Raw genomic sequence first — 27053 nt, forward strand, 5'->3', positions numbered from 1 at the left:
AATAGGTCTCTGTGCCTTTGTACTTGCTTCTCTACACCTGTTCTCAACTCAGTAGCCAGAATAACCCTTTTAAATTCTGGCTTTTTCATCTACTACCCAAGTTATTTAAACTCTCTGAGTCCCATTAGTCTTATCTGTAAGAAGTTAACAATACTTACCTTATAAGTTTTTATTTATTAAACATTTATTGGCAGCTAAAATGTATAAAGCACTGTATCTAATAGATATTGGGGATAAGATCCTATATAATAAAAGACTAATATGCAAATAGACCAAATGTTGGAACAACCAGTACAACTGAACAACTGGTCACTATGATGTGCACTGACCACCAGGGGGCGTGTGCAGGTGTTGTCTGTGGTGGGATGGTGGAATAGGTGAGCAGGGGCGCTAGACCAAGGTGGGATGCCGGTCCCTGTCATCAGGGTTACTGAAAATTCTTTGCTCTTGAGCGCTGTGGTCCTACCTGGTAATCACACCTGCTGCCAGCGCCAGAGCTGCTGCTCACACCCACTGCAGGTGCCTGTCCTGATCACTCGGTGCCATCAGTGGGTGTGAGGGATGGCTGCTGGCCCTGATCACCCCTGAAGGCTTCTCCACCTCCTTCTGCTCCTGAGGGGTGATTGGGGCAGTAGCCACTGCTTGTACGTGCTGCTGGTGCCAACCCCAATCACTCAGTGCCATCAGCGGGTGTGAGTGGGACCAGCACCTTCAGTGAGTGGGAGTGGTAGTGGCAGGAGTGGGACTGCCAGCAGAGGGGGCTAGGGGCCATGGTGGGAGGGGCCAGGCAGAGGAGCAGAGGATGGGCTGGATCCGCCCCTGTGCTCACCACAGCCTCACAGCCCACAGTTCCTTTCAAGGTGCAAGACTTCATGCACTGGGTCCTAGAAATACCTTATATAGAAAGTGCCTGGTGCACAGTAGTTGTTCAATAGGCCAGAGCTATTATTATTGCTATTATTATATGTGCATAAGTAGACTTTTGGAATGATGGTAGTACAGATATATCAGTTAGCCTTCTAACTAAGTAACTGGAGCCCCCCGCCTAGTATCTTTGTGAAGCTTTATGTGCCAGGGAAAAGGGTTGTTTTCCACCCTCTAACTGGAAGTACCATGTCTTTCTGCAACACATGTGTGACTTCTGACAATCCTGGTCAACTGTGTCCCAGAACAAAATGAAGCTGTTTTCCCTGAATACCATTCTTTTTCACGATGGTTGATAGAGGTTCACTAACAATTTTGATCTGGTAAAGAGTCAGTCAGTGGAAAATTAGAAATTTTAATGAAGATTCTCATTAGTTGTTCTTCACAAATAATGGGCTATAATCCAACTCAAGATTCTTAGCAAAGCAATTCCTATTTCAATTATCACAAGTAATTATTAGTTAGTGTTTATATCACTTTGTGCTTCTTAAGTACTTTCAATTATTTTTTTCTTTGAAAAAAAAAACCCCAAAAAACAAAACCCCACAATGACACTAAAGAACCAGAAAACAAGCCCTTTGAGGCATCTCAGAATGTTAATTTCCATTTCACAGTTGGGGGAATGTGGGATAGTTATTGAGCAAACACCAATGTATTCTGTTATCCTTACAAAAATAATGCAAATTTCTATCCTAATGGTTGCCCACGACCAGCTCCTACTATTAAATAAATGTATTTATACACAAAAACATCAACATGTACATGCATGGTTGAAAAGATGCTCTTAGATCAATGCTTCTAATGCTCAGCAAAGAAATAGACTCCCTGCATGATTTCTCTTCAGAAAAGTCATGTGTTGAATGAACCGGGTCTAAAGATGGTGATTTTGTCACTTCTCTGCTTGCTTCCTGCCTTCAAAATTCCCATTCTTCTGCCCTTGCTGGTTTGGCTCAGTAGATAGAGCATCAACCTGTGGAATAAAGGGTCCCTGGTTTGATTCCAGTCTAGGCCACATGCCTGGGTTGTGGGCTCGTTCCCCCATATGGGGTGTATAGGAGGCAACTGATTGATGATTCTTTCTCATCATTGATGTTTCTATCTCTCTCTCCCTCTCCCTTCCTCTCTGAAATAAATAAAAAATATATTTTAATAAATTCCCATTCTCCTCCTTATCTTCTTCTATTCTTTTAATTTAGTTGATCAATAAGTCAGTCGATGTTTGCTGTGTAGCAATTACACTGTTTCTGTTGCATGCAACTGTAAGCATTTATTGTTGGCCCATGCACCCATGGGTTGTCTAGGCTGGTTAGCTCCATGCTGAGGAGGTAGTGTTTTACCTCGGGTATGCTTAAGGCAAAGACCTTTGGGCAATAGGATAAGCTTAATGCATAAGTACATTTTAAATCTTTGCAAGTGGCCTGGCTCATTGGCTCTCCCAAAGTCAAGGTGCAGGGCAGCTTCCTCCTCCCACTGGTGGACCATCGCAAGGGTTTTGGGCATATTATTGTGGGAGTTGAGAGATAATCAAGTCCTGCAGACACAAGCAGCATCTTCCTCTTTTCCTTTGCCCCATCTCTTCTCTGACTTGCCTGTTAGAGTGTAACAATATTGGCAAGATCGGGCCACAGTAAGATAGAGTCTTAGCAAGACCATGATCCCCAAGGATGTAATACCCAAGGAGGCTATCCGGGGATTTCCTATGAATGTTAGATTTATGGCTAAAACACTCTAGTAATATTCTACCCCTGTAGTTAAGCCTCTTGCAATGTGATTTTGAAGATCTCATCAAGAGGTAGAATTCTGGGGAGGAAGGGCATGTATGGGAGGGGGGCAATGGTATATGTACACAGACAATAATTTAATAAAAAAAAAAGTTAGCATTCATTTCCCTGCCTCTCGAATCTGGGCTTACTGGTGACTTGCTTCGGCTCATGGCATGTAGTGGACCTTATGGGATGCCAATTTCAAGCCTAGTCATCCAGGAGCTTTCTCTCCTTGCTTACCGTCATGAGCATAAGCCCAGGCTAACTTGCTAAAAGGTGAGAAGACCATTTAGGGATGAGTTGAGACCTCTAAGTTGTCCCTGCTGAAGAAGACACTGGTGACCAGCTCACTGCAGGACACGAAGAGGTCTCAGATCAACAAGCTGCCTGGCTGACCCATATGTGTATGAGAAATAATACATCTGTTTTGAGCCACTAAGTTTTGGATGGCTTGTTAGGCAGAAGTACTAATTTAAATACCTTGGAGCTCCTCATCTTGGTTGCTTTGTACCATAGTATCCCTTTTCCAATCCTGCATATTTTGGGGGCAGGCTAGAGGTGATAAACTATCCCCTGGTACCTTCCATATTCCCCAAAGCCACATCCTCACAGTTCTTGAGATTTTTGTGACTCTTTCTGAGTAAGCATTTATAGTGGGTGGCTATTTATTTAGAAAGAGTATAGAACACAAATTGATTTTGGAGAATGTGATTACTGAGACTATAAAAAGCAAAGCAAAGCACACAATGGCTTTGTGTTCAAGCTGTCAGATGCATTCTAATTTCTGTAACAATGGTAATTAATTTTAGCTGGATAGAAAATCCATTTTCTTTGAGGAATCAGTGAACGATAGAGAAAATTTGTCAGTAACCATTGTCTGGAATTTTAGTCTCCAGGAGGCACAATCATTTTACAATGACAGCTATTATATGGGAAAATCAACCTAAGAGAAAGCTATTAGGCACTACTGTACATTTCTGTGACAATGGGATTGAAGTCAGATAAAAAGGTAAGAGGCCTGATATCAAAGATCTACTTTTTTCTCTCCTGTTTTCCCAGCACTAAAATGTAATATAAAAAGTGAAATGTAAAGAGATAGGTGTGGTGGCTTACAGTTTAAAATTTTACATTATCAAACATATTTCAGGGCATGATCTTTGGGGATTCAGGAAAATAGCCATTTATGAAAATATCAGGGGAATGCTCTCTTTTTGCCATTAAATCTACAATCCCACTGTAAATTTTCTGTGGTTTAGTGTTTTGTTATCAATATTTTCCTGCTCATCACTGAACTCTAATGGACTCATTTTCACATTTGTGGGCATGTGCCACTACTTTATTTTTTATGGTGTACTGTGGTAGTTGAACTTTTGTACTGGTTTTAAACTAGACTACCAAAGCAATGTGGAATTTGTCACAAGTGAAATCTGTATAAAAGATGTAAGGCAATGTTTCATAGTATTTTTACGTGTACTGATGAACTTATTTATCTACTTGGAAAAAGTTTTTCAGATGTGGGGGTGTATTTGCATTGTTCCATTCACTCAACCTCATGTCCCTGACTGGAGGGCACAGATGTTATTATTCTACTAGAGGCCTGCTGCACGAAGATTTGTGCAAGAATAGGCCTTCCTTCCCCTGGTTTCCCTCCTGGCCATCCGGGAGCCTGCAAGTCCTCCTGTAGCTCCCTCCACCCTGATCCTCCTCCTTCCCTTCCCCCGCATAGCAAGCATTCTGCCCCACCTGGCTGCTCCACACCTGCGTATGCAAATTAACCCAACATCTTTGTTGGGTAATTTTGCCTGTACACTCCTGATTGGCTTATAGATGTCTCAGAGGTGTGATTAATTTGCATTTTTCTCTTTTATTAGTGTAGATGTGATGTTTGGGTATGTACATGCACTGAATAAATGCATCAGGCATTTTGGGGCTACAAAGGGGTTGGTCAGCTTCCAGGAAGCCTCTTTGTAGGGACAATAGGAACATGAAGGAGCCACACCTTCTTTGCCTTCTGACCCTTTCTTGTAAGTTTCTCCTCTATAAAGCCTCTGCCTTAAAGTATTTCATGTGTTGTTTTGGAATTCTTCCTGAGCCCTGGAGCTTGACAGGGAGTTGATCACAAAAGGACTTGACTTGCATAACAATCTGTTTTTAAATGACTCATTAAGGGGAGAAAATAAATGTTTTTCTCTTAAGAATGTGAGTGCAGCAAGTTTTGTGTATTGTTCATTGCTCTCTCTCCAGCATCTAAAACAGTACTTGACACAATAGGACCTTTTTAATGAGTGAAAGGAAATTTGAAGAGACCAAGAGATGTAGGTTCACTCACACACCAGCTGAAGAAACCCTGAACAGTTACCTCTTCCTTAGGAGAATTGAATCACATCCTTAGATTAAACAGTGAATATTTGCCATAATCGTTTGGGTTGGCAACCTGCCAGTTACACAGAAGCTGTTCTTTCTCGGTGCTCAGTTGATTCTCTCATATTGGAAATAGACTTTTGAAAACACTCATACAGTAAGCCTAAAGCAGGATTCTGATTGGGCCTGCCTGTGTTCATCACATGCACATTCCTGAAGCAATTTGTTACTGGGTCAGGAGGATGTTGCACTTGACGGACTCAGTGTGGGTCATATGCCCAAGCCGGGGACTGGTAGGGAGAGTTTGTTCCTAGAAGAGAGGGGAGAGAAAAGTGTGCAGGCTACGCGGGCACGAGTAGTTAACTATAGTCTACTATGATCAACAAAGTCAAGCCTATGCCTCTTATTTGAGGGGCAAATTGAGCTTTTCCTCTGCTTGTTTGAATTTAAATAGGCTAGAGTTCACCCACACAAATGTGAGCAACCTAGAAGTCCAAATTATCCTCTGTTGTAGATTAGGCAATTGGAAAGTAAAATACCTTTGCTTTTCCTGAATCATTTGTTCTGCTTAAAGTCTATTCTATGGTATTTGCATGGTTTCATTTGGCAAAGGCATAGAAAGCACTTAGCTGTAAATGCAGTGTAATTATATGCGGTGTAAGTGACTGAGCCATTACCCACAGGAAGTTAGGGTAAAACCTGTTATAGGGAAACAGCCTTTGGATTTATCCTATAATTAATCTAGATTTGCTACAACAATGTTCTAGAAAAATGTTTCTTGGCCAACTTTCAAGAAATTTAAGAAGACTAAAATTCGTATTATTTAAAATTGTTATTACATTGCATGAGAAAATGAATTCTTGGAACTGGTCAAATGAGGCTGTGAGAGTTCTCTTTGAAAGGAAGATAATTTAGAGACACTAGTAATTTAATTGCTTTTAGTAATCAGCAGGTCTTAAATTTGTTTTTATAGCATGTATGCTTTTTACCTTGTTGATTTTGGGATTTAAGAACATGATCTGTCAACGACAATAAAAAATGTGAAGCTATCTCTAGCTTCAGCTTGTAATTAAATTACTTTTCATAGCTATTTTTTATTCTCAATGTTTCCTCATTCATTACACCATCCCTGTGAGGAAGGTCATGATAGAGGAGTGGAGAAGCAGAGATATTAAGAAGTTTTTCTCAGGTCATATAGAGAACAAGTGGCAAGTGTGGGACTTAAACATAAGTCTTCTATATTAAATAGGATGCTTTTGGCTATGTTTGACAGGCTATCTGACTAATAGTGGTTTAAACCAAAAAATATATTTAATAATCTTGCATATAAAGAAGACTGAAAGAGCAAAAACCTGTTTGGCTCAGTGGATAGAGAGTCAGCCTATGAATTGAAATGTCCCAGTTCTATTCTGGTCAAGGGCATGTACCTTGATTGCGGGCACATCTTCAGTAGGGGATGTGCAAGAGGTAGCTGATCGATGATTCTCTCTCATCGATGTTTCTAACTCTCTATCCCTCTCTCTTCCTCTCTGTAAAAAAATCACTAATATATATATATATATATATATATATATATATATATATATATATATATATATATATAATACTGAAAGCAAGTGGTTCTAGGTTAGTTCAAGGAGCTAACCACATGTGCCCTGACAGGGAATGGAACTGGCCGGGTAATATTCTTATGTTTTTATTATGTTAAAATATTTCCTTGAATAAATTGTTAGAATTAGATATAGTAGATTTTACCAATGGCCTCCTCAGTCCTAATTGTTCTTCTGTGCTCTGTAACATGTAACTTTTCAGCACTGTCCCACTGTGGGCAGAATGTAATGTCCCACCCCCTGCACGCTAAGATGATTTGTTTCAGTCAATGGGATGTGAGAAATGTACAAGTAGAATCTTGAAAAATGTTTTTCCATTTGAGCTTCTGATAATTGTTCTGGGAATGGAATTTCTAGCTAGCCTGCTTGTTCTGGAAGGACAATGAAAGCAGAAAAGCCCAGGTAAGCTTGGACAATGTGGCTCAGTGGTTGAGTGATGATCCATGAGTCAGGAAGTTACCATTTGCAGTGTGTGGTGTGCAGGAGGCAGCCAATCATCATTGATGTTTCTCTCTCTCTCTCTCTCTCTCTCTCTCTCTCTCTCTCTCTCTCTCTCTCTCTCTCTCCCTCCCTCCCTCCCTCCCTCCCTCCCTCCCTCCCTCCCTCCTTCCCTCCCCCTTTCTTTCTCAGAAATCAATACAAACATATTTTTTTAAAAATGAACACCGAAACTGGTTTGGCTCAGTGGATAGAGCATCAGCCTGTGGACTGAAAGGCTCCAGGTTCAATTCTGGTCAAGGGCATGTACCTTGGTTGCAGGCATATTCCCAGTGGGGGATGTGTAGGAGGCAGCTGATTGATGTTTCTAACTCTCTATCTCTTTAAAAAAAAATCAATAAAATACATATTAAAAAAATAAAATAAAAAAGGTACTACCCAGTTAAGCTGATTTAATACAGCTCTGATAAATCAGAGCTGCCCAACCCATAGACACTTGAATGATGCCAGCAAGATCAGCAGAACCCCACAGCCAACCCATGGACATGTGAACAATTAATGCTTGTTTTTTGTGTGACAATGAGAACTTGTAGCTGCTGCTACCCAGCATTAACCTGTTAACCGGGGAGTTCCCTTTTTAATTACGCAACATACAACAGGCGCATACTCTTTCACTAGGACGTGTCAGTATGTCACACCCAGTGGACGTAATTTTATATTATTATTATTTTTATTTATACCTAATTAAAATAAATGAAATATATATTTTTTTGTTTATTTATATATAAAGCACAAAGGAAAATACAAAATTACAAACAAATAGAAAAGAATACCAACAAAAAAATGGAAACATCGAATTAAAAAATTATAAATTTTACAAACAATTATAAAGATTACAGCCAAAGCCAGTTTGGCTCAGCGGTACAGCGTCGATCTGTGGACTGAAAGGTCCCAGGTTCGATTCCGGCCAAGAGCATGTACATGCATTGCAGGCACATCCCCGGTAGGGGGTGTGCAAGAGGTAGCTGGTCGATGTTTCTCTCTCATCGATGTTTCTATCTCTCTATCTCTCTCCCTTCCTCTCTGTAAGAAAATCAATAAAGTATATTTAAAAAAAAAATAAAGCTTCCAAAAAATATATACCGTCCCTCTCAGGGCGCAACATACCATATTTTTTGGACCATAAGACACTCCGGACCATAAGACGCACCAGTTTTTAGAGAAGGGAAATGAAGAAAAAAAGATTCTGAAACAAATAGTGTCCTAAAATATTTTATGTGCATTAAAACCCAACATCACAGTCATAAACACATGTAATCAACCCTGTAAAGTAAACAGCAGCATTTAGAACCATTTTAGAGCCGTGCAAGCATACAGAGACCACACAGAGCCGGGCAAGTAAAAAAACTTTTTTTTAAAGTATATGTGTAGGCTATATTTGGACCATAAGATGCAGGGACTTTTTCCCCCCACTTCTGGGGGAAAAAAAGTGCGTCTTATGGTCCGAAAAATACGGTACCTATATTTCAAGAATGTATTCATATGTCCTACCCATTCCCGATAGTGTTTATGTTTGACGTATTTATAGGTCCCGCTCGGTTAACAGGTTAATGTGGCAACAGAAAACTCATACATTGTGATTTAGCTATATATTTTTTAATGGTACATGTATTTATTTGTAATTTTAAAAACATTGACATATTTTTGGGATTTTTTTATGATAATACATGCACTTTAGCTTAAGTGATAATGTACATCCATTATTTTACCTAATAGTAGACAAAATTGACCATACATCCGCTACACCCACCAGCCAATCAGGAGTGATAAGCAAATTAACCCAACAAAGATGGTGGTTAATTTACATACATAGGGGCAGCCAGGACACTTGTAGTGTCGCCATGGTGATGACCAAGGCATTCCATCCCACCCCTGGTCTCTCAGGGCCTCTGGGCAGTGTGGGAAGGCAGAGCTGGAGCAGAAAGAGATGGCTCCGGGGCAGGGCCAGAGGGGAAAGGTGGTGCCAGCCAGGGAAAGGAAGGCCCATTCTAGCATGAATCTTCTTGCATTGCATTGGCTTCTAGTAATTAGATAAAAGTAAAAATAACAAAACAAACAAATAAACAAAAATCTCCTTAGTTGTTTCTAGACATCATTCCTATCTTGACCTTTTTAATTAACTTGGCTATTTATTTTTCATATAGATGAAAATATTTTCAGAGGTAAAAAAGGAAGATAATTACTTGTTCACTTATAGAAAGAAAATGGAAAAGCTAAATTACTAAGAACAAGGGAAAATGGCCAAACTGATAAACCAAATTTATTTTTAAAGTTGGCTTATAAGATTGTTAATTTTCTTTATTTTAATCAGTCTTACCAACCCTTAGAATGCTGGGCAATTTAATTTCTGACAATAGTGAACATTATTCTATATAAATTTAAAGCCATGACAATCTGACTTCATTTTTCTATCTCTGCACCCATGAGCTCATATTAATATTTATGCTAAGCTAAAAGAAAGTTTTTGTCCATTCTTAGTTTAGACTTTGAAATGAGATAATTAGTTCCCCTAAGTTAAGCAAGATTGAATTTCATTGCATATTCAGTCCAATTATCCTTGAAATCCACAGATAATCCCTAAATCTCATTTGAGTGATTAGTATCCATGTATAAATAACAAGCCTTTCATTCAGAATTGTAATAAAGGAGTAAGATGAACCTTTTTAAAAATTCGATTCAGAGAGAGAGAGAGAGAGAGAGAGAGAGAGAGAGAGAGAGAGACCTATGTGAGTGAGAAACATCAAGAGCAATATAGTGCAGTTTAAAGAAGTTGTGGTTCATTTGCCTCAGCACAAAGGAGGTCAAAGCCTTCATAGAACTAGCAACAGCAGCAGTGACTAATGTAAGAGGTGGGTTAAGAAGATTCTGAAATGTGCACATGAAGGTGCAAGCTGAGCCTGAGTCACTAAAGGTTCCTTCAGCTCACCCAAGACCATGAGAAATCACTGAAGGTTCCTTCAGCTCACCTGAGACCATGAGAAGTCTAGAGGGACACAGTCAAGGCCTCTGCTCAGAACCTTGCTATAGCTCCTCATTGCCCTCATTGTAGGAATCAAAGTCTCTACAATTGCCCCAAAAGACACACTGTAATCTCTTCTCCCCTCTACCTTTCTTTTTCATCTTCTCTTCTGTCACTCACTCCTTTCCACTACACTGGTCTCCTTGCTGAGGTTCTAACATGCTCCTGACTTAGACCCATATGCCTAGGCTCTGCCTGAAGCACCCTTTCATGATGACTGTTAGATTCTTAGAGGCTTAATTCTTTCTTCCTTAACATCTTTGTTCTCAAGCTGCTCTTCCAAAGGGGCTTAAATGGATCACCCATTAAAAATGTCACCTTCTTGCCAAAACCGGTTTGGCTCAGTGGACAGAGCGTCAGCCTGCGGACTCAAGGGTCCCAGGTTCGACTCCGGTCAAGGGCATGTACCTTGGTTGTGGGCTCATTCCCATTGGGGGTTGTGCAGGAGGCAGCTGGTCGATGTATCTCTCTCATCTATGTTTCTGGCCCTCTGTCCCTCTCCCTTCCTCTCTGTGAAAAATCAATAAAATATACTTATAAATAAATAAATAAGTAAATAAATAAATAAATAAATAAATAAATAAAAATATCACCCTCTTGCCTGGCCAGCTTGGCTCAGTGGTGGGCCTCAAACCTATGAACCAGGCGGTCATGCTTTGATTCCTGGGTAGGGCACATGCCAGAGTTGTGGGCTTAATCCCTAGTTGGGAGCGTGCAGGAGATAGCCGTTCAATGATTCTCTCACATCATTGATGTTTCTCTCTCTCTCTCCCTCTCCCTTACTCTCTGAAATCAATAAAAATACATATATTTTTTTAAAAGTCACCTTCTTATACTCTTCCAGCTTCTTATCTTTCCTATTATATATAGCATTTTATCAAATTCTTCTAATTTTCTATAAAATTTACTTCCTAAGGTTTTAATACATTTTTTTAGTAGGTTTATTATTTCTTTTTCCTCTGCCATTACAGAATGCAACTTTCACAGGGCTGGCATCTTTGAGTGGTTAGCTGGTGAATGTATCCCAAGTACCTGAAATAGTGACCAGCATGTAGTTAGTGCTCAGAAATGTTAGTTTTGGAATAATGAAAGAGCAACACTTCCTGGTGGGAACACTGAAGTGAATTCTGCCCTTGAGAAAGGGGCTCACTGTTGTGCTTTCTTGGATCCATGTAGTTTGTAACCCACTCAGCAGGGACACCAGCTGCCTCGTCCTAATAGGAGCAAGGACAGAGATGGGCTAGAATTTGAACCATGACCTTCTTTAGGTTGAAATTCAAGCAGAGCAGTGGTGAAAACCAATCTGTTTGTTGGCCTAACAGATTTACAAATGACACACTACAGCTTGAGAGGCTTTGAAAGGAAGGCAAAATCTGTCCCAGAAAGGAAAATAATTATGATTATGATATATTTGATCATGATATATTTATATGATGCTTTCACTTGCTGCATAGCATCTTAATACTATCACAGCCATTTGCTGTAGTTAGGGATTAAGATCCCCACCGTAGAAAGAAATGTTTATTGACATATTTGTACTTTAAAAAAAGTTGACATTTACACAATATGAATTTAGCCATTTAAAGTACACAATTCAGTGGCATTTAATATATTCACAAATGTTGTGCAACTGTGGCTTCTATCTAGTTCCAAAACATTTTGATTATCTCATAAGGAAACCCCATACTCCTATAAAAGGTCAATCTGCATTACTCTCCCAACAGTTCCTGGCAAACACCAATCTACTTTCTGTCTCTATAGGTTTGTTTCTGCTCAATATTTCATGTAAATGAAAGCCAAAAATATGTGAACTTTTGTGTCTGGCTTCTTTTACTTAGCATAAAGTTTTTCAAGGTTCATTAGGTTGTAGCATGTTTAGCATTTCATTCCTAGTAACAATTGACTACTATTCCCCTATATGATATGCCACACTTTGTTTATCCAGTCATCATTTCCTGAACATTTGGGTTATTTCCACCTTTTGCTCTCATGAATAGTGCTGCTGTGAACATTTGTGTACAAGTTTGTGTTTGAACACCTGGTTTCAATTCTTTTGTATATATACTCGAGAGTGGAATGTACATTTATTTCTACCCATTTATTTTTCATTGCTGGAATATATGTCCTGTAAAACACAGACTTTTATTGAGGTAGAATTAAATAGGCTAGCTAATCTGGGTATCAGATAATATTAAGAAAATTAGAATGTTGACATGAGAAAGCAAAACTTTCAAACAAAAATATGTAAACCACAGGTTTTATATGGTTGTTAGAGTTAAATTGAGAATTTGACTCCTAAGCACCTGGCAGATGTCAAAAACTTTTTTCTTCTAAGTTAGAAATGAAACCCAGAAGTGAAATGTTTACACAAGCCACAAAACTTAAAAGACAGGTTTGACTACATAAAAATGAAGAAATCCTGTATAACAAAAATTAAAGATGACTAGGAAATGGAAGGGAATTATCTGCAACATCAGTAACAAAAGGTCAAGGTCTTTAGTATGTAAACAGAACCGAAAAATCATTAAAAAATTCAACCAGTTATATTAAAGGCTAAGAGGCATTTCATCAACAGAAATAAATTTGTGGGAGGAGGGGAAAGTTCAGTAGAAAAAATTTAAAAGGGCAGATAACATTCAGTATTTATGAGGAAGTGGAGAAAAGGTAAATGTAAAACAATGTGTTTTTAAAAAGTATATATTTTATGATTTTTACAGAGAGAAAGAGAGAGCTAGAAATATCGATGAAAGAGAAACATTGATCAGCTGCCTCCCGCACACCCACTACTGGGGATGTGCCGGAAACCAAGATACATGCCCTTGACTGGAATTGAACCTGGGACCCTTCAGTCCGCAGGCTGAAGCTCTATCCACTGAGCCAAACTAGTTAGGGCAAATGTAAAACAATGCTGCTGGGGAGTGTATACTGGTAAAGCTTTCTTTCAGGGCAAACTGGTAGTGAGGACACATCGCAGGCGTCTTCAAACTACGGCCCGCGGGCCACATGCGGCCCGCAGAGGAGTCTGATCCGGCCCGCCAGGTTTTTTGGGCAGTGAGCGCAGCCGAGGTGTTACAGTAGGAATTAGTAGTTCATATAGTCTGGCCCTCCAGCTCTCTGAGGGACCGTGATCTGGCCCCCACTTTAAAAAGTTTGAGGACCCCTGAAAGTAATGAGTAGAACAGGGAACTCAGAAGTAGACCCTCAGATTTTTGACAATGGAGCAAAGGCAATTCAATAGAGAAAGGATCATCTTTTCAACGAATGGTGCTGAACAATTGGAATAGCATATGTAAAAAAAAATGAACCAGACAGCAGATGTTACACATTGTAGTAAACCCCAGAACTCTAGGGATAAAAAAGAAAGTCCTAAGGGCTACCAGTGACAAAAAACAGATTGCCTACAAAGGAAAGAGAATCAGGCTGATGTCATACCTTTCATCAGTAACACTTGATGCATGAAACAAACGTGCAGTATATTCAGAATCAACAGGAGAGTTCTGAGAACAGAGACATGGATACCAATGCAACTTCCATAGGCACCATTTGGCTATGATGCACCCTGCAGCCTCTAAGGCTAGGCCTGAACCTAGACAGAAAACGAGAGCTCAGCCTAAGCCTGGGGATGGAAGGACAAAAATTTGTAGGAAAGAGACGTGAAAGCCAGGCATGTTAAAGAGGAAACGATTAGATTGGCTAAGCTAATTAAGTAATGGGAGCCTGGGTAACTGTACGTTTCATCAGCTGTGTGTTTATTCTCTTTGCACCAATTGCGGCAGAGCAGTTTTCAGATAGACTCATTTAACCCCTGTGCGGCACTTACTTTCTATAGAGCTTCTGACAGCTGCCAGGGCTTATGTTCAAGAAAGCCTTCTGGCCAGTGTGATTGCCCAGAGCGTGACAGCTCCTTCTACAGTAAGACATCATTTCAAAAGAAAGGCTTTTGCTAAGGCCTTGTCAGTTCATCAAAAAGTATAATGTCAGGAGATGCAACTGCGTCATGTGGAAAACTTCTGATGCATTTTCTTATCTACTTACCAAATGGGGTCTTGCAATGAAATCCACCCCCTTTACCACCAGATGGAACTTTATGCAAGCACACCGAGAGACAGGCTGGGTAATCAGGGGAGTTTCAAAGCACAGCTGTCAGCTCTGCCTGACATAGGACCAGAAGAACCAAGTTTGTGAGTGAGTGCTTGCCCAACAGCAGGCCTCTCAGTTTAGCCAATTATGTAAATTGAGCTGGAAGAATGATTTGTACCAGGCACAGAGTTTCCGGTGGAAGCCCGGCTGCTGTAGAGCCCTGTCCTGGGTCTAGGGCTGTTTGAAAAGTTTCTGGTTTCCTTTCCAGTTCTGATTTGATAGGATTTTCCTGACTTGGGCAGAGGCTCTCTCTTGTCAAGCAACTGTGGGCCCACACCGCGCTGTCATCACTGCACTCCGCTGCGTTTCCATCACAATGACAGTTTATGACTGTTCAGTAAACCATTCGGCCCGCGATTTAGGCTGGATTTTAGATTTTGGCCCCTTCTCTGATTGAGTTCGACACCCCTAGCACAGAGAATGACCTTTAAATATATATATATATATATATATATATATATATATATATATATATATATATATATATACACACACACACACACACACACACACACACATACACAATATGCTAAGTATCTGACCGTTTATTCGACTGTTCAACCAGTTGCTATGATGCGCACTGATCACCAGAGGGCAGTTGCTCTGACTGGCAGGTTAGCTTGCTGCTGGGATCCAGCCAATTGAGAGTGGGTGAGATGGGCTGGGCAGGCCCTGAAGCTCTCACATGGTCCCTCCCCGGCCCTGATTGTGTACTGGTGGGGCCCCTTGGCCTGGCCTGTACCCTCTCACAATCCAGAACCCCTAGGGGGTTGTCAGAGAGCCAGTTTTGGCCCAATCCCTGCAGGCCAGGCCGAGGGACCCCACTGGTGCACAAATCCATGCACTGGACCTCTAGTGTGTGTGTGTGTGTGTGTGTGTGTGTGTGTGTGAGTGTATGTGAGTGTGTATATATATTGATTTCAGAGAAGAAGGGAGAGGGAAAGAGAAATATCAATGATGAGAGAATCATTGGAGAATCATTGATCGGCTGCCTCATGCATGCCCCACACTGGGGATTGAGCCTACAACCTAGGCTTATGCCCTGACCTGAAATTGAACTGTGACTTTCTGGTTCATAGGTCAACACTCAACTGAGCAACACTGGCCAGACCAGAGTATGACCTTTTTAAAGTTTATAGCCTTCATAAAGAATTGGCAGAAACAATGGCATTTTAACCACTGTGCTATATTTTTAAGGCCAACAGGTAGGAATCATCAAGAATTGGTTAAATAACTTTTAAAGCGAGGAGTCACCATGTGCATTAGTTGTTTTCTGGTTCCTTGAAGCCAAATCCAATTCCAGAAAAAAAGATGATCATGAACATTCTTTTGGGACTGTGAGAAATGTTCCATATTTGTGTACAAAAATTGTCTTGGGGCCCCATGCATTGAAAAAGTTTATTTTTTATGGCAGAAGAGAAATACACATTTTGAGAATAGTATGGGACGATGTAAGAAGATCATGTTGGGCACACTTCTCAGGAATGAAAGGGGAGAAGAGCAGGAAGCCCCGGGGTTTTCAGACTGTGCTCAGTGCGTTCTTCTGAGAAAGTCTTTCAAGCGTTTGAAGGAGGGGTTCTCTTTTACTCAGGATGCTATGGGCCCCCTGCCCCCAGCCACTGCCATGCAGCATCAATCAGACAAACTCAGTTTTAGATTTTGTGCTTCTGCCCTAAGTGTCATTTGGAAAAAGAGCTACTTGCCTTAAAAAATGTGTAACACCACTTCCTTGACGAAGAATGACTTTACACCCTTAGTTCAGGGACAACATAGTTACTTACTTGCTTTTAAAAAACTTTTTATTTCCAAACATCTGTAATTTATAGTTTCCTCCTCTCTTTCCCCAGGCATGTAGCAATAAAATCCCCCTGAACTGAAGTCATATTTAACAGCTTCTCTTGGAGTCTAGAAAAGGGAAAGTAAGAAATAGATGGGTAGGTCCAGTTATCAAACTACTATAAAATTAAGATGTTCAATTATTAATTAATATATAAACCCCAGAAGATTTCTTATATAGAAACATTGTTATTTCTTATGTAAAAACACTATTAGAAATTTATAGAAAATATAATGAAAGAATATATTTGTTCTTATTCCTATCAAAACCCGTAAAATATCCATAAAAATCTTAACAAAAAAGGTAAAAAACCATTTGGAAGAAAACTGTAGAACTCCATTGTAGGGCTTTAAAAAAAGTCTTGAATAAATAAATTAAATATTTTGTTTTCAGATAAGACTCTCAATATTCATCATGCTTTTGTCATTTAGATACACATCATAGAGCCTCTTATAGGAGAGTAAATGAGTTACAACAATGCTTTTATCAGTTGCATAGAACCTGATTGAATTTATTTCTATATATCCACTAAACACAGTTCTAGAAGTGTAATTCCTGGCTCAAAAAGACTACATATTTAAAATGTTGGCAAATAATATCAAATTGACTTCCAAGAAATATACACACCTACAGATGCTGTTTTGTAGTGCCTTTTTCTTTATATCCCTGTTAATACTGAATGTTACCCATGTCTTAACAATTTTTGTCTTAGTCTACCAGGCTTTCCCCAATATAATACATATATTTCTTTTAACATACCTGCTTACACTTTAATACACTGGGTTGTCTTAAAAATGATTTGTGGGATATTGGGCCTTTTGTTACCTATTCTGCAAATATTAATAATTTCCTCTAATTTCCTAGTTGTCTTTTAACATTTTTTTCTCCTTTTATTGAATAGAAGTTCTTCATGTCTATGTAGTCAAACCTGTCCTTTAGGTTTCAAGGCTTCTGTAAATGTTTTGCTCCTGGGTTTCATTTCTCACTTAGAAAAACATTTGACACCTGCCAGGTGCCTGGGAGTCAAATTCTTGATCTGATTCTAGTCACCATGTGCAACATGATCGGTTTTTGACTCCAGTGGCTTCTACTCCAGCTAGGCAGACTGTGGCTTTGTCTACAAATACATCTGCCTCTCTAGATTTTAGGGTGCTATTAGCCCTGCTACCTCAGTCCTCTAATGGGTCCAAGAAAAGTAATTGATTTTCAGTTTGTTCAGACTTTTTTTTTTTTTTTTTTTTGCCTTAAGGTGGAAGTGATAACTTCAGTCATTTTACACATCGAAGCTGAAATCAGAAGCCTTTTACTGAAAATTACTTTTATTTAAGTGCTGAATAAGTTTATGTGGCTGTAATTAAGTAAAACAAGAAATCCTGCTTCTCATATAAGGGGTGCCATATAAGAAATTAGTTAAAAAAATTTTTTAAATTGATTTTTAGAGAATGAGGAAGCGGGGGAGAGAGAGAGGGAGAGAGAGAGGGAGAGGGAGAGGGAGAGGGAGAGGGAGAGGGAGAGGGAGAGGGAGGGAGGGAGAGGGAGGGAGGGAGGGAGGGAGGGAGGGAGAGAGAGAGAGAGAGAGAGAGAGAGAGAGAGAGAGAGAGAGAGAGAGAGAGAGAGAGAATCATAAGTGAGAGGGAAACATGGATTGGCTGTCTCCTGCACCCCTTTTTTCCTCTCCCTCCCACCAGGCATCTAGCTGGAAACCTGGGCGTGTGCCCTGACCAGGAATTGATCCAGTCACCAAACCAACTGAGCCACACCGGCCAGGGCAGGAGTCAGTTTTAAATATGTAATGTCTGAAAGAACATTTAGACAACCCAGGGAAGATAGGGAGTGGTTGCATATACAGGTTTGAGTCAGGGAAAGAGTTGGGGCTGGAGATAAAAGTTTCTGAATCAGCATCGATGTGGTATTTAACGTCTCCGGTGGTTTCCTGTCTCCCTCCGCTCAAGACCTCACTGAATGCTGTCAGAGTCTGATCTGCCTCTTGTCCTTTCCCTGACCTCCACCTCACCCCTTCTGCCCCATTCACAGAGCTGAAGCCACATTGACCTCTTCGCTGTTTCTTAAACAAGCAAGGGCTGCTCCTGCCTCTGCCTGTAATTTAAACATCTGCTATTTTCTCCGCCTGTATTTTCCTCTGGGTGTCTTCCATCACTTTCCCATGCCTCGCCTCATATTGCTTCCCTGAAATCCAGTCCCTCTGTCCTGTTACTTCATATCTGTTTCTTCCCCTTGAATGTGTCACTATCTTACATACTCTATTTGATGTATGTTGTTTATCTCGTATATTATCCCCAGAGATTGTAAGCTCCATTTGATTGTTTGTATATCCAGGTTCAATGTTCACATTATAGAAGTAAAAAGAAACAGGTGAAAATAAGTTTAATAATACACTCTGTTGAACTCATTATATCCAAAGTGTTATCATTTCAACATGTAATGACCATAAAAATTATTCTTGAGGTAATTTACACTCTTTTCTATGTGTGAAGGCTTCAAAGTCTGGGGTGCATTTTACACCAACAGCACATTTCATTTGCACGAGCCACATTCAACAGTCACCTCTGACTGGAGACTACCGTCCTGGACAGTGCTAGGTGGCGTGCTATGTTAGCATCGGGACATTTTTCTTAGAAGTGGGACATTATTGAAGGGTTTTAGGTAGGGTTTAGGAATGACATGATCAGTTTTACGTTAACACAAATGGTATCGATAGCAGAGTAGAGAATGAATTGGGGGAGGGATCGATAGTATATGCAGGGAATTTGGTTTAGGAGACTCTGAGAAATATGGGCTGAGAGTCAGACATAACTGCCTGGGTGAAGGTATTGGCAGTGGGGAAAGACAGAAAATTATAAAGACACAGTTAGCCAATAAATTCTACAGTAAATTCTGATAATAATAATAATAATAATAGGATTCAAGTAGGCAGGCTGACTTTATAAGTCAGATAATATTTTTAGTTATAATAAATTTTTTTGTCCTCTGTCAGGCAAAGAACAAGTTTGATTGAAACACTGTTTTGAAGTATTTCCCTTTAGTTTTAAGTATTACTTGTGATTTTTGTGGGGTTTTGGGACTATGTAGATCCTGAGTTTTTAGTGGATAAATCTGAATGGCCACATGATGGTGCCAAAAGCTTGGTAGTTTATATGGCTTTTCAGAACTGTTGCAAATTCCTTCTCTGACAGAAATGTTGCCACCATGGCTAAGTTATTTTATTGTAACAAAGAAATTTATTGAACATAAATGAAAAAATGATTGTGCTTTTAAAGTAATGACTTATTTCTAATCATGTTCTTAAGTCAATAGGCAAACCATAGTTCTCATTATTTTATACTTGTAGAATTAGTTTTTTAAACCCAGTGTGGCACATTCTCAGAATGGTGCAGAAGAGAAATTCAATCCTATATTTATTTACTTAAGGATGAAACCAGTAGGATCTGTATATAATCGCTTTCCCATTCCTTTGGCATTTCTTTGTAGTACTTTGGAAGATATACCAGACTTCAGGAAGAGGTTAATTATAATGCCTTGATACAATATTTGCAGTGATTAGCTAGAAGTTCTATACTTTATAATTAGTAGATTCTTAATATTTGCTGACACAGTGACTGCAAGTGTGAATTAATGAAAACCCAAACCTATTGGCCAAAGAGTGTCACTTTTTCCAAATTAAGTAGCCAGTTTTGGTTGAATACAAAGCATGGTGTACAGAAATTTGTGAATATTAGAGATATAATTTTTAGCACGCATTGGAGAACCGAGAAGGGGTCCTTTACTCATTCAACAAAAATTCTTTGAGTGTCTACCATGGGTGTGGGGCCATGATTTTCTGATTAGCACGTGACCCTTAATGCCATTAAACAATGACCTAGGAATGTAAATGCCCCCAGCACTCAACCAAGGAGCACCAAGTGTAAAACCTCAAGTTCTGTCAAGGTCTAGAAACCTAAGTGCACTGCATCCTAAGAAGCCTTCACCATGTGCTGGTTCCACAAAGTACCATAAAACACCAGAACCTAGAATCACCGGTGCCATTGAAGTGTTATCAAGTGCCACAAAGGACCATGATACTGCTAATGCCACTGACACCTAAAAGTATCTTGGCGCTATTTTAGCTTCTAGTCCAGAGGTCAGCCAGTTGTGGTTTGCAGACCTACCATCTGCTTTGGTAAACAAAGTTTTATTGGAATACAACCACACCTACTCACTTACATATCATCTACGGCTGCTTTTGTGCTATAATGGCAGAGAAGTAGTTGCAACAGAGACCTTTGGACTGAAAAGTCTAAAATCTTTACTGTTTGACACATGTCATTCATTCCTAGAACTAGATTTGCCTTTAATACTTTAAATCAAAGCTGCTATGAAGTGTAACAACACATAGAAACACACTCTGTCAATGAATAAGCATATAGAAAACTATCTTGGAGGAGTGGTTAAGCACTGAGGAAAGCTGCCAAGAAAGTTTTTAGAGTCTGTCTTTTGCATTACATTCAGAATAAGATTAGAGAATATAGGCAAAGATGACAGGTTTCATCAAAGTTCTCATGATTACTATTGACTCTATAGTTTTGACCCCTCTTAAGGATATTGATTTTGTAAAAGAGGAAATGAAGAGGAGGAAGTAATACATATTTTCATATGTGAATTCTTCTTGGATATTAAGTCTCAGTTTCAGGAGTAATGATTTCATTAACCTTGAAATATCAGAGTGTGGATAAAAGATTATGAATATAAATGAACTCATGTTGACATCTACTTTAAATAGCAATCGAAATGCTGTCAGAAGGGAAAGGGCTATTGTGGCAAGTTTGGTGACAAGGTTAAGATGAGGGCCTGAAGCCCAATATTATGTCACATAACACTCATTTGTTACTTGCTTAATTTGAAAATATATGGAGAAAATAAGTGTCCACTCTGGGTTTGTGTAGCAGGTTAGAGATGAACCAATATGGCCCTCAGATCCATTAGGAACAGATTGGCTGACATCTCAGATGCCCCTGAGAGTGAGCAACAAATCAAAACCATTTTCGTATTCAAAGGCCCAGGAGATCCTTGGGTGCCATCAAAGAGAAACAAGAAAAACATGAATTATCGGGACTAGTAATAATTAATGTCGTTTTTAAACATTCGTTTAAAATCTTGTTTGGCGTTGACTTGTATTGACATAACCTTCAAACACGTGGTATCTACAGAACATGTGAAGTGCAATTAACAAGTTTTGCTTGAAAAAGTTTGTGTTTGGTTTGGTTTTTGTTGCAAAACTAGGGCTAAGAAGATGGCGGATGAAGAGCATATTTGGCACTGCATGCTTTACGAGTTCCAATTATTATAGGAAGAAAAGCAAGTGAGGCTGCAAAAAACATCTGTAGTGCTCTTGGTCAAGATGCAGTTAGCACCAGAAAATGCCAGCGTTGGTTTGAGAAATTTCGCGAGGGAAATTTTTTGTTAGATGACAAGAGTGGTCGAGGCCGTGTGTCCAATTTTGATCAAGAAGCTCTTCAAGCTCTTTTGGTGCAAAATCCTCAAATTACCCAACAAGAGCTTGTGACAACTTTAAATTGTTCACAAAAAACAATTTCCAATCAATTGTGTGCACTTGGCAAAGTCCAAAAGTTTGGAAAATGGGTTCCTCATGAGTTGACCGACAACAACCATAATCAAAGAGTCACAATTTGCAGTTCGCTCCTCTCTCGTCAAAACCGTTTGCCGTTTTTAGAGCAAATTGTTACTGGAGATGAAAAATGGGTGCTGTATGTTAATTTGAAAAGGCGGCCTCAATGGTTGGACAAAAATGAGGCTCCGCAGCCCACGCCAAAACCTGACTTGCATGCGAAAAAAGTGATGTTGTGTGTTTGGTGGAATTTTAAAGGAATTCTTCATTATGAACTTTTACCATCTAACCAAACCATTACAAGTGCAGTGTATAGTGCCCAATTGGAAAGGTTAGCCCAAGCTTTAAGAGAAAAAGAACCCGAGCTGATTAATCGGAAGGGCGTAATTCTTCACCACGATAACGCACGACCGCATACTGCAAGAATCACTGCTGAAAAACTGCGCCAGTTGGAATGGGAAGTTCTCCCCCAACCTGCATATTCTCCTGATATTGCCCCTTCTGATTACCATTTGTTTTGTTCTTTGCAAAACTTTCTTCTTGGAAAAAAATTTAATAATGAAGAATGCCTCAAAGCATTGACCGAATTTTTTGCATCAAAATCACAAGAATTTTACAACAGAGGGATTAAAATGCTTCCTGAGCATTGGGCACAAGTAGTAGAAAACAATGGCAACTATATTGTTGATTAAATTTTGTTGTATTGTTTACATAAATTTGATTTAAAAAAGTATTAGAAAACGACATTAATTATTACTAGACCTAATAGTATCTAGAGCACTATTTCCCAATTGTGTGGCATTGGGCAAGACATTTAAATCTGAACCCCTGTTCTTTGTAAATAAACTGGAGCTCAGCATATCATCATTACCATCTTCATTGTCATCATTCTTATCAATATTTTTATTATCATGGCATCTTCACTAGTGTTTTGAAATTGCTTATTATAGGACACCTTTACATAGATTATTCCTTTTAATCTCTAGAGAAAGCATAGATTATTTGCTTTTTTTGGCTGAGAACATTGAAACTTAAAGGAGAAGTGATTTTCCCAAGTTCGCACAGGAGCCATTGGCGGAGCTGGGTTGCTCTTTGGCCCATTTTTTAAAACTCTGTGCTAATGAAAACTCAGCTTTGGTATATCCATGCATTACTGGTAGCTTTGGTAAAACCTTTTTGAAAGAAAAATTTAAATCATATTAATACTCAAATAATGTTCATATTAACACTCAAATAAAAAAATTCTTTTTATCTGGTTATTTCACTTTTGGAAATACCATAAGTAAATTCTCTTATAAAATTAAAGTGAATAAGGACAGTCATTACAGTATTATTTGTCATGGTAAATAATTGGTAACTTCATGTCAAATAAATGAGGAAAAATTAAATGAATAATGACATACAGAATCTTAAATATTCTCCAGGAGGTTTATTTGGTAAAACAGTATAATGCAGAGATCTGTTATGCAAAAAACTGAAATATACCTTTTTATCCACATTATGATGCCAATTCAGTAAAATTTTGCATGCATATGAAAAAAAGTCAGAGGAATAGAAAGCAAATGTCAAATATTCTTTTCCTGAGGTGGATATTTTGGGTGGATTTTCCTTCTGTTATTGTCATTATCATCTGTACAAAAATGTATATTGCATTTTCAAATTTGTTCATTTTTTTTGAGTACAGATTATAAAAAAGTACTTCATAGTATCATTATGAAGATAAAACAAGAGAATATAAGTAAATGGAAGAATCTTAATAAACTGTGAAACAATTATTCAATTGTTACTGTTAAAATACTAGACCTTTCTGGCTGGAAGAAGAGGTTTTGCATTCCAGGACAACAGGTTTGGCTACTTCTGCTATCCATCTTCATGATCTAGGCCAGCATTGGGCAAACTCTGGCCCACAAGCCACATCCTGCCTCTCTGCCTGTTTTTCTATGATGTGGGAGCTAAGCATGCTCTTCACATTTTTAAGTGGCTCAAAAAAAAAAAAAAATTCAAAGAAGCATATTATTCTATAACATAAAAATTATATGAAATTCAACTTTCCATGTCCATAAATAAAGATTTATTGGAACACAGTAGTATATATATTTATTTATATGCTGTCTATGGCTGCTTTTCTCCCACAACAGTGGTGTTGACTTGTTGCCATAGTAACCATATGGCCCACAAAACTTAAAATATTTACTCTCTGGACTTTTATCAGAATTTTCTCAATCCCTGATCCAGGTCAGCTTCAATTCTCCAGATCCTGTCCTTGCCTCCTGAGAATTTTATTCCATGGATTTTTCTTAATTGCCCTTAAATAGTTAGAAATACTAAATTTTCTTAATATTTAGGCTTGAAAATGTTTTCAAAACATTAGACATGGGGGCCATTAAGTGGCCGTGACACTGAACAGGGTTTCATGGTGACGTTTGCTAACCTGCAAATACAGGTTCTGATAGCCACTCAGTGGGAAGTACAAGACCCACGTCAGGCATCAAAAGATCCAGTCTTTATTCTGCTCAGTGTTTGACTCACTTCCCCCTTGTTCCCTCATCCTATATAATAAAAGGCTAATATGCAAATCAATCAAATAGCAAACTGACCAGTCGCTATGATGTGCACTGACCACCAGGGGGCAGACGCTCAGCACAGGAGGAGCACCGCTCAGCCAGAAGCTAGGCTCATGACTGGTGAGCGCAGCAGCGGTGATGGGAGTTTCTCCTGCCTCTGTGGCAGTGCTAAGGATGTCTGATTACCACTAAGCTATCAGTCGGATATCACCTGAGGGTTTTTAGACTGTCAGAGGGCACAGGCTGGGATGAGGGGACCCCCCTTCTCCCCCGAGTACATCTATTTTGTGCACTGGACCTCTAGTCTGTAATAATGAGGCCGACTGAATAATTCTTGAAGCCCTTTCCAGCTCTGTACTTCTTCAGTGACTTGTGCCATTTTAATAGTTGGTGGTTCTTCATGGCCAGCATGAGCGTTTCTGCTTCTTTTATAATCTTCCTGGCTCTGGGACAAGTTTAAGTCCAGGAATCAAAACATGAATATCTCCCAGGCCCAGACAGGTCAAGAACCCACCTGAGGTGGTAAAGAAACTGTGTTAAGCACAACAGCAAGCTGCGGAGTGCTGGCCCTGGCTGATGGGAGGAGCAGTGACAATCAGACTCCAGCTATGTGTCACCAGAGTTTTCATATTTTTAAGAGATAATAGAAAATATGCATTTTTGTGTGAAATCTAATGTGTGAATTCAGGCAATAAACTACAAAATAAAAAGAACTATAGCTCCTGCACTCCCCAGTCTCTGAGTACAGAATGGCATCTTGATTACCATTAAAAAAAAAACTCTTGCCTCTGCATGTAGGAATTTTTTTTTTTATTAAGGTATTATATGTGTACATATCTTACCATTGCTCCCCCCACATAGGAAATTTTTTATACCTTACCACTAAGGGTGGTCAGCAAAGTTTCTCCAGTAACCCTTGTCCATCAGAAAACCCTTCCTTTATATAAATAGAATCTTAAGACACAGTCTACATCAAGCACTCCACGAGACAGCGAATTTCTGCATATGCAACTTCTGAAATTTAATAAAAAATACCTTTATATTTTTTCTACCTTTGAGAACAGATAGTAATTTGAAGCTTATTGATATAGTGGAGGGATAATTATAAATATGCCATTTATCTCTCAGCTCCTCTGAAACTGAAGATTTTGATAGTAATATGCTATATATTTATACAGCTCCACATCCCATGTGTCAAATGTTTCTCTTCTTTGGATATGAGATATAGAAGGAAAAAATGTCAAAATGATCTTACTGGAGAAACAACTGACTGCAGAAACTGCTTATTGTTTATTTTCATGTGGGAATACTGCAAAAGGAATAATGTGAACATGCTTTTGAAATGAGAAAGAAAGAGCATGGTGAGCAGATTTGAGCCAAGGGATCAGGGCCTTTGCCCATATCGATGTCACATCAGTAATGAAGAGTTCTCCTTGGACAGAAGTCTCTATACTTGAGTAGAGTGGCGCATAGCAGTGAGTTCTATTTAAAACCGAGTTGCCTGGAGGAACATGGCTTGTTTATAATAATGTTTCTAATGCAAAGTCCCCACTGTTTCAGCTCTGAGTATGGCATCTCAGTTTGGAGATCCTAAAGAGAGCCCCACCTTGTGGTTAGAAGAAGAAACAGCTCCTCTGGGGGTTGAGTGGTTTGCTTCCTATTCCTTAACTTAACAGACTGAGATGAAGGGGATGCTTCCTTGATTTTAAAAGTACATCATTTCCCCGCCCCCTGGAATTTGATGATTATATCCAGCATCTGTTTTGTTTTCCATATGTCTTCCCATATGTCCTTGGCAAACAATTCCCTCACCTGGGATGTTCTTGCTGGTCATTTCTTACTCTCAGATGACTACAGGTAATCAAAGACTGAACTGAATTGAGCTCGAGGAGTGTTTGCTTTTAACAAATGAAAGCCTCTTCATGAGGTAAATGCCTTCAAGACTCCAGGGTGTATTTTGTCCACTTTGGCATGCAGTGGGAGAAATATTTGAGAAGGAGAAAAGAGCAGGAAGAGAAGGCCTGAGTTGCTTATACCTAACTTGGCTTATACCATGACTGTAGGAAATTGAGAATAAAGTACATTTTTATCCTATCTAAAAAAGAGAAACATGCAAATAGATGGTACCTCCACTCCACCCACCAGCCACACCCACCAGCCAATCACAAGTGAGTATGCAAATTAACCCAATAAATATGGTGGTGGCCATGGGGCTGGAGCAAGCAGGAGGCTTGGGTTTCCCCAGCAATGGAGGAAGCCAAGCTTCCTGCCCTCTCTGGCCAGCCCTGGCCTCTGCTCAAGGCTACAAAGTTTCAATTATAGAAGATAAATAAATCCTAACAGAAATGGCTGCTGCCATGGAGCAAGCATAAGGCTTGGATCCACTCCAGGCTACAAAGTTAGGGGCAATCAGGAAGGCAGGCAGGTGGGCAGTTGGGAGCCAACAGTCCTGGATTGGAGAGGGTGCAGGCTGGGTTGAGAGACACACCCTTTCTCCCATGCATGAATTCTGTGCACCGGGCCTCTAGTTAATTATAAACACACAGTCTATTTTGTTTTGTTTCTTTTGATTATTGCGAATAATATAGTTTCTCTCTCATCAATCACACTCTTCTTAGCAGATACCCACCCCTCTGCCCCCAGCACTCTCAGAGTTATCCAAACATGGTCATGACAGTAAGTACTATTAAAGAGGAAAATCAAGTCATTCTGGC

At 39.4% G+C, this 27053-nt stretch overlaps 1 long non-coding RNA gene across 1 annotated transcript; it reads left to right on the forward strand.

Annotated features, from left to right (window-relative positions):
* Positions 1 to 741: 741 nt before the first annotated feature.
* Positions 742 to 4885, forward strand: LOC123652061. The gene is made up of 2 exons (XR_006741143.1): positions 742 to 2716; positions 2799 to 4885. It is a non-coding gene; the product is annotated as an uncharacterized LOC123652061 (long non-coding RNA).
* Positions 4886 to 27053: the final 22168 nt, after the last annotated feature.

The sequence above is a fragment of the Pipistrellus kuhlii genome, unplaced genomic scaffold (assembly GCF_014108245.1).
Source record: "Pipistrellus kuhlii isolate mPipKuh1 unplaced genomic scaffold, mPipKuh1.p scaffold_m20_p_11, whole genome shotgun sequence".
Lineage (NCBI taxonomy): Eukaryota > Metazoa > Chordata > Mammalia > Chiroptera > Vespertilionidae > Pipistrellus > Pipistrellus kuhlii.